We start from the raw sequence: 10842 nt of genomic DNA, 5'->3' as shown, positions 1-10842 counted from the left end.
AGGCGGGGTGCGTCCCTTCAGCAACCGCGCGCTCGGGGCGCCTGGGCGCTCAGCGCTCCTGCTTCGACGGCGCGGGTGGCTGGAGGCCAGCGACCTTATATAGCGCGTCTTACCCTCCCGGCGGGTGGGTGCCCGCGATTCCCGTGCATTTCTTATCAGGATTGCATCAGCCCTCCGCCCCCCGCACACACCCGCTCACACCCCGCCTCCTGCCCCANCAGGGCCAGTTTGGTTTTATAAAGCAATAAATGAGACAGCCGGCCCCGCCCCCAGGCCGCGGGCTCCCCCAGGGAATGCCCGGAGTCGGGGCGTCAGCAGGAGCGGGGAGCAGGCGCCCCGTGAGGAGGGTCTGGAGAAGCGTCGCCGCGGCTTGGAGCGCTCTCCCCTTAAAAGCCTGCGCTCCGCTCCCTCCCGCGACGGTCCCAGCCGTCATATCTCCAGATGCNGAAGGAAGGGGGGGAGTGGAAGGGCGGTGAGGGGCGCTGCTGCGATGGGGGCGGGCGCCAGGAGGGGAAACCGGGGCCCCTTGGTTAGGTGGTTCCTGCAAACCGCAGACGCTGTGCGTCCGGAGAAGCCATGGCGGGAAAGAGAGAGTGCTCCGGGGGACCGTTCCGCCCGTTCCTCCTCGTTTCCTCTCCAAACCCCCACATTCCTGGGTGTGGGGCCCCAGGAGGCCAGTTTTGGGGGAAAGCGCGCTGTCTCAGCACCAGCCGAGGGCGAAGCGTGGAGACACGGGGGAGAAGGCGGCGCCGGGCCTGCTGAATTTCAATGAGCAAAGGCCACGTTCAGTCGGCGCTCAGCGCCGGGCGTAATGACAGCGTGCAGAAAATGTCACCGGGGACGGCTTCACAAAAAGACAGCATCTCAAAGGCTTTATAGCCCGGGACCCCCACGCTGCGTGTCTTGGTTCAGAAAGCCACGGCTTCTGTTAAATCTAATTACTTCCCCCCTGTGGCTTTAAATCGACAGCGGCCCCTATGAAACTTAATTGCCCTTCCCTGCAGCTTTCGTTTCAAAGATCTTGGATAAATGCGGGGCGGCGAGGAGCATGGCAGAGGCTGCATGGGGGGGTGCACCCCTACTCGGTCTGGGGCGGTGGGGGGATCCCAGCCTCTGCTCCACCCCCTACTCCTCGGCTGCCCCTCCCAGGGCCACAGAGGGCAGCGTGGCCGCTGTGATCACCGAGCTCGGGAAGGTGGTGGAGGCGGCAGCACCCTACGCCCAGGCCCTGCCCTAAGCACGTTAGGGGTGTTCTCGGCTTAAACCCCTCTAAGAGCCTCCACCGGATTCGGTCCCCGCCTCCTTGATCAGCCTCCGAAAAGTGGCAGGCATCCTGTGAGGCGTGGCCCTGAGTTGGAACCCAGGCCACGAAGCCTGTGAGTCCAGGCCACGGCCCCTCTCTGGGAGGGAGGCGTGACCTCTAAGCAGGGGCGCGCGCCCTGGGGCGGGATCCCTTCCTACCCTTGGCCTTTGAAGTTGGAGGAAGCCAAGAGGGGCCGAGGGAAGGCGATGCTGGCCAGCAGGGGGCGCTGCGGCCAACGCTCCAGGTGAGAGGGCCCCGAGAAGGTGAGGCCCTCGTGGGAAGATTCGGAATCTTCTGGTGGCCACGGAACCAGGTGACCTACCCCGGGCTGCGGGGAGGGGCATTTGGAGCAAGAGTCTGAGACGCGCTGGCCGCCGGGGCAGCACACCCAGGGTCCCAGGGATCTCAGGCCCAGGTGACCAGAAGAGCTGGGCTTGTGAGCTTAACTGGGGTCTTCTCATCTGCCCTAAACGCTTTATCTGGGGCCGCCCTTAGCTTGTCTGCATTGCTCCTAACGGTGGCAAATGAGAGATTTCCATTGTTTCTAAACCCACGTCCCCACAGCCTAGAAAATCTTGTTCCCCTTCACCTCCAGGCTTTACGTGATGAAAGTGGCTGTTGTTCTTTTCACTTTATGGGTAGAAATTTACGTTACAATGTCAAACATGCCTTCTTAAGTACATAAGTACCTCCGCGTGCCCCTCCCAAATCCCCCGCCCCCGCCTCTCCATTGACTTCTTTGTCATTACAGAAGCTTCTGGGTGGTGGTAAAAATCTTCCTTAGAAAGGGAAAGCTGCCATCATAAGCTGGGACAGAAAGGGCGGTGAATACTTGGGTTGGGGGAAGCTGTGGTTCTGGGCCTGAACTCAGGGACGCCTGAGACCGCTCAGTACTTTTGTTAGAAGATGCTAGAACATGCACCATTCCCCCCAAAGCATTCTGCATCACCAGGACCCATTTTCCCTTACTTGGATCATCATTCTAACAAAGGCACCCCCCTCCCCAGCCCAGAAATTGGCGGAGGCCACATCAGAGTGGAAAAGGGAAGCTTTCTTGGAGCCTCGGTTTCCTTATTTGTAAAACAGCAAAAGGAATGCTTTCACCTCCACATGATAAACTGGCAAAGATTTCTCTATCGAAGGAGAGATAAATATCATACACAGAGCGTCCAGCATGTGTGGGTGCAGAATAGAAGGGGCAGCTATTGTTGTTTATTTAAAAGCTACCCTCTGGTTCCCTTGGCTACGTTTAGTGTTTATTTTATTTATTATTTAGTATTTATTTTACAATGTAATGGCAACGCTGGGAAAAGACAAGTCTGATCTATGGTGACAAAAAGTCAATCAGTTGTTGCCTGAGGCGGGACATGGGGGTGGGGATTGACTAGAAAGGGGCCAGAGGAAGCTTTCTGGGATGACGGGAACGTCCTTTGTCTTGACTGGGGTGGTAACAGCGACATCGCGACATCGGTCAAAATTCACTGAATGGTGGCCTGAAAATTAGGGGGCGTTTTAAGCTAGGGCTCAGTGAAGTGGAGTGTGGCTCTTCTCTTTGCAAAAGTAGTACTTGCTGATGGTTGAAAATTTGAAAAAGACAGAAAAACCCAAGAGGCATAAGTTTGAAACCTAGAATATCATGGCTGAATCATGAGCTATTTCTGCTCGGGTAAATTTCTTCCTCAGACTTTTAAAAAGTATATATTTATCTTTCCAAAAAACCAGCATTTGAATCACCTCCTCCTTCCCCCCTCTTACTGTGAGTGTCTCCCAGGGCGTTCAGCTTCTTTTTAAAAAAAAAAAATTTTAATGTTTTATTTATTTCTGAGAGAGAGTGAGAGACAGGGTGAGCAGGGGAGGGGCAGAGAGAGAGGGAGACACAGAATCCAAAGCAGCTCCAGGCTCCGAGCTGTCAGCACAGAGCCCGACGCAAGGCTCGAACCCACGAACGGTGAGATCATGACCTGAGCCGAAGTCGGACGCTTAACCGACTGAGCCCCCCGGGCGCCCCCGTTAAGCCTCTTTTACAGCCCCTTCGCCGCTGGCAGATCTGAGTGGAGTGTGTGGTCCGTCCCCTGCTGTCGGACATTCGGGCTGTTTCCGGCCTCTTCTCTCACAGCCCGTGCGGGACGGAATCCCCCGAGACACACCTGTCACACGCGTCCACTCTGAGAAGGGGACTCACGGGCCGCATGGTCTTTCTTCCCAGGTAGGACCCTGTCCACGCACAAAGCCGGAGGAGGGTGGGATGTGGCGGCTTTCTCCTGGAATTCGAGAAACTACCCGGTCCACACCTGAAGGAGGACACACGTCCTCTGGACTTCTTTCGGTGAGTCTGAGGCCGTTTCAGTCACAGCCGCGGCAGCTACCCAAGGACCAGCGGTCGTGGAGCTGAGGGCTGCACGCGGCTTCTGTCCGGCAGAGCAGGCCGGCCCCCCCCCCCCCCCCCCCCGCGCNCCCCGGACAACGTTTGGACCCGTCAGCGCATCCGCGTCTAAGAAATGCGAGAACGTGGGAATGTCCCAGAGGGAAAGAAAAGAAAACGTAGCCTCGCAGGAAAAAAACGTGAACTGTGCTCACGGTGGCGTCTCCGACAGCCGTAGCTTCGCAAGATTGACACCGGACGGTCCCAGAGCCACTGAGTGGGAACACTCGTGACGCCGCAGCCCCCCGGCCGGCGGGACAGCAAGGCCCCCACCCCGGGGTGCTGCCCGGGCTCCGCTCCGGCACGTATTTCTTGGTTTACTTATCGCTCTGTCATCTGTCACCTCCTGGGACACGTCTCCGTCGAGTGGGTGGCTGTGTCTGCGGGGTTTGCAGCCGCGCCCCTCGGTGGCCTGAGCAGAAGCGAGGGGTCGAGGAGGAGCGCGCGGGCCATTGAAAGCAGGCGGGGTGTCCATGCGGCCATGAAAGCATTGGCGTCGCCCACTTGTCTGTCTTCTGGCACATCCTGTCCGTCCTTCCTTCCAGCCTTCCTGGCTCCCGCGGTGGCCCGAGTGCGCCGCGCTCTGCCAGCCCTTCCCGAGCCCTTCTGACCTCAGGCCTCGGGCCTCCCCTCGCCCCGTGTTAGCCCGGGGGCAGGGCTGTGCCGGCGCACCCGGTGATCCGGGCAGGGGCGCCCACGTGGGTCACGGTGGACACTTCTGTTGCGGCGCCGTGGGGTCGGCGGGAGTAGCCCAGGCACGACCTTCCTCCAGAAGTCGCCGGACGCTGCATTTCAGGGGCACTTCCAGGAGCACTTCCGGACACGCTTATTATTTTCCCCCTGACCTTGGGAATGCCGGATTCCTCTTGCAGAGGCGTCCACGAGAGAGAGAGAGAGAGAGAGAGAGAGACGCCCGCCGGTGCCGGGGGAGTGAGGGCGGCCACTCGCACCCTGGGCCAGAGCCAGTCCGCCTGCCTCGCTCACATGGAAGACCTCCCCTCCGGAGGAGGGTCTGCTTAGCAAAGCCTTTCCTCACGGGGTCCCTGCGGAAGTGCCAGGGGCCAGCTGTGGACCCATTTGGCAGGTGAAACACCAAGGCACAAAGGCAGGCTGGAGGGAGGGAGGTTAAGGGTCAGGAGCCCCGAGCAGGATCCGAGAGGGAGAAGCCGAGTGAGACCCCCCGCCCCCAAGGACAGCGCTTCTCTGCTCCTGGCCCTCCGCCCCCCAGGTCTGGGCGCAAACCAGATATTCCCGGAGGCTGAGCTTACAGGGGGCATTGACGCGAGAGGCCCGGTCATTTTATCCATTCTCGGGGTGGATAGGACCTTTGAGACAATTTCTTAGAAGCCCCACATCAGCAATCGAACGAAATAAGCACCAGAGAGGGGAGAGATTTGCCCAAAGACATTCAGTGGGGGCGCAGCAGAGAAGGGACCCGAACACACACTGTTACGGCCACAGCCCCCCCCGGAGCCCCCCCCCCGACTCCAGGGTGACATTTGAGTGGTAATAAAGTCTTCTTAAAAAGAAAACCCCACATGCTGATGGTTTCTTATCAAAGACACCTGCCTGGGGACCCTGGGTGGCTCGGTCAGTGAAGCATCCGACGTCAGCTCAGGTCACGATCTCACGGTTCGTGGGTTCGAGCCCCGCGTCGGGCCCTGTGCTGACAGCTCGGAGCCTGGAACCTGCTTCGGATTCTGTGTCTCCCTCTCTCTCTGCCCCTCGCCTGCTTGCTCTCTCTCTCTCTCTCAAGATAACTAAATAAACACTTTTTAAAATATTTTAAAACACCTGCTTGAGCAGACTGGCCTTTCCAGAGGGCTGGGGAGGAGGTGCCTGGGGACTGACCGACTGATTGATGGGTAAGTAGTGTCCTTTTCTGGCGGCTGTGAAGGCATTAAATGCCATGCTGATTTTTATGCTTAACTCATTATTTTTTAAAAATTTTTAAATATTTATTTTTGAGAGAGAGAGTGAACATGAGCGAGGGAGGGGAAGAGAGTGAGGGGGACAGAGAATCTGAAGCAGACTCTGTGCTGACATCAGAGAGCCTGATGCAGGGCTCAAACTCACGAGCTGTGAGATCATGACCTGAGCCGACGTCGGGTGCTTAATCAACTGAACCCCCCAGGCACCCCCTCGTTATTATTTTTTAAGATTGTATTTTTTAATTTTCATTTATTTTTAATTTTTAAATGGTTTTATTTATTTCTGATAGAGACAGCATGAGCAGGGGAGGGCCAGAGAGAGAGGGAGACACAGAATCTGAAGCAGCTCCAGGCTCTGAGCTGTCAGCACAGAGCCCGACGCGGGGTTCAGACCCACGAACAGCGAGATCATGACCTGACCCAAAGTCGGACGTTTCACTGACTGAGACCCCCAGGTACCCCTAAGATTTTATTTTTAAGTAATCTCTACACCCCACGTGGGGCTTGAGCTCACAACCCTGAGATCAAGAGTCACGTGCTCCTGGGGCTTAGCCAGCCAGGTGCCCCTGAATTTTACACTTTATTTTTTTTTAAGTTTATTTATTTATTTTGAGAGAGAGAGAATGAGGATCCCAAGCAGGCTCCGTGTTGTCCACGATCAAGCCCAATGTGGATCTCGAGCTCATGAGCCATGAGACTGTGACTTGGGCCAAAATTAAGAGTCAGACGCTTAACTGACTGAGCCACCCACCTGTCCCTGAATACTGCACTTTAAATGGTTGTCACTGGAAGCACCTGGCAGCCTCAGTTGGTGGAGCGTGTGACTCCTGATCTCAGGGCTGTGAGTTCGATCTCCACGTTGGGTGCAGAGATTACCTAAAATGCCATTAAAAATGGCTAACAGTATGTTATATGAATTTCCCTCAACTTTTGAGAAGTAACCAGGAAGTGAGTTGTCGAGCGCACCGCTGGGACCCTCCGGGACCTTTGGTACGGACTGCCACCAGTCAGCAGGCACCCATGCGGTTAAGGGTCCTGGGTTGGGTGCTGACATTGCGGTTACATCCAGAATGTCCTTGCGTTTAAGAGCCGCGTGCCAGAGACCTCTCACGGAGTCATGGTCGCAACTAACTTTCACACGGTTCAGGAAGACAAACGTGTGTGTGCGAGGCAGCAAGATCGCCAGTGGGGAAACGGCTGTGACATCGGTGAACGGGGAAGAGGCGTTCTTTACACCGCTCTGGAAACTTCTCTGGAGGTGTGGCCTTTTTCAAAGTAAAAAAGTGGCAGGGGAAAGCCCCCCCCCCCCCCCAGCCTGGTACCAGCGTGTGGCAGGCGCTGTGTCGTGGTCTGCAACCCACACCTCGGGTTCCCAGCCACGGTCCCGGGGAGGCTCAACGGGACAGCCATGAGCGCGTGGGGTCCCTGTCATCCGCTCCATTTTCCAGCGCAGGAAACCAAGGCCTGGAAGCCCCGGGCCCACCCGCAGCGGCAGCACCAAGTAGGGTGTGGAGAAGAAGCCTGGCTATTTTGGGTCTTCTGGGGCGTGTGCCCTGGATAAACGGGAGTCATGTTGCATGCCTGATGTCACAGGCAGAGGACATATTTTCCGAGGCAGCCATCCCCTGGAGAATGACCCCAAAGTCTTGTCATTCTCTCGGGAACCCTCTCTCCGCCCCACCCCCATCCGACTCCGAGCAAGGAGATGGTGACTCAGTCTTTTGTCATCCGGTAGCTTCCTTTCGGTTACAAGGAATGCCTTTCTTTGTGTCTAATGGGAAACGATTTGTACACGCTCAGTAGTTGGGTCTCACTCTGTAGCGGGATTCAGCGCCTTGTCGGGAGAGGTTGGTCTCTCCCCACCTAGGGAGACCTAGGAAGCAAATGTGCACCCAGGTCGCAGGGAACAGCCCTCTTGGGAAGAAAGACACCTCAAGACGTCCAGGGCCGGCTTCCCGGGCCAGAGGGTCCTGCGCTGTTCGGTTACCGATGATCGGAGCCGCTCGGGGCCAGATGCTGCGCGCGCCCCTGTGCGTGTGCACGCGAGGGGGCCCTCCTAGGCGTGCGCGCGACTCAGAGCACAGCCCGAGTGCGTGCATTTGGATGAGGGCGCGTGGCCGCGAGTGTGTGCTCGTGAGCGTGCATGCGTGTCTGTGCGTGTGCACGCGAGGGGGCCCTCCTAGGCGTGCGCGCGACTCAGAGCACAGCCCGAGTGCGTGCAGGCGGACGAGGGTGCGTGCCCGTGAGTGTGTGCTCGTGAGCGTGCGTGCGTGTCTGTGCATGCCCCGCAGCAGCAGCTCTCACGGCGCTGTCTCAGCGCACGGGTTTGGAAATGGCAGCTCGGCCCCAGCGCCTTGCAGCCCGAACGGGAACTGTCACAGTAAACGACACACGCGTCTGTCCAGCCGGCTCCGGGGCGGGGATGGGAGGTCTCGGCCACTGCCGTTGCCCCGGGGCCCAGCACGCCCGGCATGCGGTGCCTGATAAACACGGTTAAGGAAGGGCAGAGAAGGAAGGAGGAAGGACGGGAGAGCGGTGACCGCAGCCCCCCGGGATGCAGCCCTGTCTTTCCAGCAGGTCGGCGGAGGCCGGAGGTATTTCTGTTTTGAGGCGTTTAGACAGATGCTCGGGGCTCAGTTCCGGCTATGGTTTCTGGCCGCACATACCACAGGCGGAGGGGGCTGCAGATTCCTTCCAGAGGCTCCTGCCGTGGCCTTGGGACAAGCACTTGACCCGGTTTCCCCATCCAGGAAATGGGACGAGGCTCTGCAGAGGGCCGTGTGAGAAGGGGAGGCTCGAGGCTCCCCAGGGGCAGGCCGAGCCCCAGGGGCTAGACTCCAAGCCACACACTTGGGGTGGGGGGAACTGGAGCCCCAACCCAGACCTCTCGGGCTTAAGCTGTGACAAGAAGCGACCTCCTCCCAAAGCCTGGTCCCGGGCTGGTCTGGGCCCGGACGCTGGCAGCCAGCCGGTCTCTGGGGCCCCACCTGGGTTGTGCCAGCCTCTCCTGTCATTCCGGGGGTGACGTCTCAGTGACGCCCATCCCCCTGACCCGTCTCCCCACTGTCTCTCGGATGCAGTGCGTGTGCAGGGGCCCGACCCAGGCTGCATGCCGCAGCTCCCCAGCCCCATTCTACAGACCAGGAGACTGAGGCCCAGGGACAGTCCGCCAGCTGGTCCTCAGCAGTAGAGATTGGAGGGGCTCCCGACCCACGCCCCTCCTCCCGCTCTACCCCCTTCCTCGCCTTCTTTTCAACCCCCTTCAGGTCCCCTTTCATCCACACGCCTGCCGCCTTTCTCGTATTTCCCACAAATACCCGCCCGTAGGCCCTGTTCAAGCCTCGACGGCACCCCGTGTTAATTCAGTCCCGTGAACCCTTGTATCTCACGTCAAGGTTTCTGGGGCCCTGCCTACGGACTTTTTTTTTTTTTAATGTTTTATTTATTTTTGAGAGAGAGAGTATGGCAGCAGGGGAGGGGCGGAGAGAGAGGGAGACACAGAATCCAAAGCAGCTCCAGGCTCCAAGCCGTCAGCACAGAGCCCGACGTGGGGCTCGAACCCACAAACCGTGAGATCATGACCTGAGCCGACGCCGGACGCTTAACCCACTGAGCCCCCAGGCGCCTCCGGATGGTTCTCAACATGTCCAGGACGCTCAGGACCCGGGAGGCCAGGAGTCAGCGCTGCGGATGGACCGGGTGCTCTGAGCCCACGCCCGGCCCCGGAGGCCGTCAGGCATCACATCTGCAGGCACAGGCCCGTCCTCACCGCGCGCAGCTCGTCACCAGCCTCCCTACGTGCCTGGCAGTCCTGTGACAGGAACGCCAGCCCCCGACCCTGGCACGGCCACCCCACGGCTCCGGGAAGGTGGCTGTACCCCCGTCCGTGAGCAGAGCCCCGGGCTCGGTCCCCACCGTCACTGGCTAGGGGCGGACATGAACTCGATTTCTGTCATGCCTTTGGTTATCAGGGCTCAGCAGGCTGGGCCGGCCCGCGTCCCCGACGGTGTCAGTAATGGGGGGGGTGCCCCTCGGACACCGGCCAGGCAGTGGCGCAGACACGTCACCGGTGTAGAAATCCTGGCCTCTCGTGGGCGGAACTTCCTTTCTCATCATCAGCGTCTGATTCCCATGATTTTGTTTGTTTTAAGGGTTCCTTCTAGAAGGCTCCTCACAAGGCAGCTGGACTCGTGGTATCTGTCTTATGCTGGGGACCAATGACCCAGAATGTGTTTATGTGACATCCCTGCGAACCACGGCCACAGCTCCGGGTCCTCGCCCCTCCCCCCTGCGATATGGAGTCTGGAACCGGGTGGGGTTGGGGGGGCAGCACAGCGGAGGCACCTCACGCAGCCCCTGAGCGGCCCCAGGACCACCGTGCCTCCCACCAGCTCACGTGGGACGATCCCGAGGGGTAGGGACGTGGCATTCGGTGCTCTTTAACTCGCAGTGGCCCAGCCCACTGACATCAGCGTCTGTGAGAGCACTAGTGGGCGTTTCCTGGGCACCTACTATGTGCCAGGCTTTGTGTGGCCTGGAGTCCTCACGCCTACCAAGAGGGCAAGGGGATTCCTGCCCGAGGCCGCAGGGCCCGCAGGCACGGGCTGGGATCCCAAGTCAGAACCCGCGGGCCCTGCGTTCCTGCCCTGGGGGGGGGGGGGCTCGCTCACGGGGCTTAAACCAGAGAAACCGATTCTGTCTTACTGCGGAGGCTGGACCTCCCAGGGGAGGAAGGAGGAGGCCTGATGCTTCCAGAGGCTTCTGAGGGACGGTCCTTCCTGCTCCTCCAGCTGTTGGGGCTCCAGATGTCCCTGGGCTGGTGGCCGCCCCCTCCAGCCTCTGTGCTGTCTCCGCTTCCTTCCCCACCCCCCCACATCTCCTGCTCCTGGTCATTAGGAGGACACTTGTTTCTGGCTTTAGCCCCCACCCCCAATAATCCAGGAGGCTCTCACTTGAGATCCTTCCCTTAAGTACATGTGCAAAGACTGTTTCTGAATGAGGTCACAGCCACAGGGTTCAGGTGGACACACCTTTGGGGACACAGTGCAGGCTCCCTCAGTCAACGCCTGTCCCCTACAGCACGCTGAGTCCCGGCTGGGACAGCTCCTTCGCCCCGAGAGAGGGGTGGTGGGCGGCTGGTCCCGGAGAGATCCCCAGCCGAGACGGGGGGGCACGCTCACGGGTAG

General features: G+C 59.2%; 1 protein-coding gene across 1 annotated transcript in view; it reads right to left on the bottom strand.

Moving 5' to 3' along the window:
• LTO1 (LTO1 maturation factor of ABCE1) overlaps positions 1-10842 on the bottom strand; it is a 179746-nt gene that overhangs the window by 25218 nt on the left and 143686 nt on the right. The gene's annotated exons all lie outside the window — the stretch shown is intronic.

The sequence above is a fragment of the Crocuta crocuta genome, unplaced genomic scaffold, assembly GCF_008692635.1.
Source record: "Crocuta crocuta isolate KB4526 unplaced genomic scaffold, BGI_CrCroc_1.0 scaffold636, whole genome shotgun sequence".
NCBI lineage: Eukaryota > Metazoa > Chordata > Mammalia > Carnivora > Hyaenidae > Crocuta > Crocuta crocuta.
The sequence above is the reverse complement of the archived record's forward strand: the minus strand, read 5'-3'. Positions and strand labels throughout refer to the sequence as shown.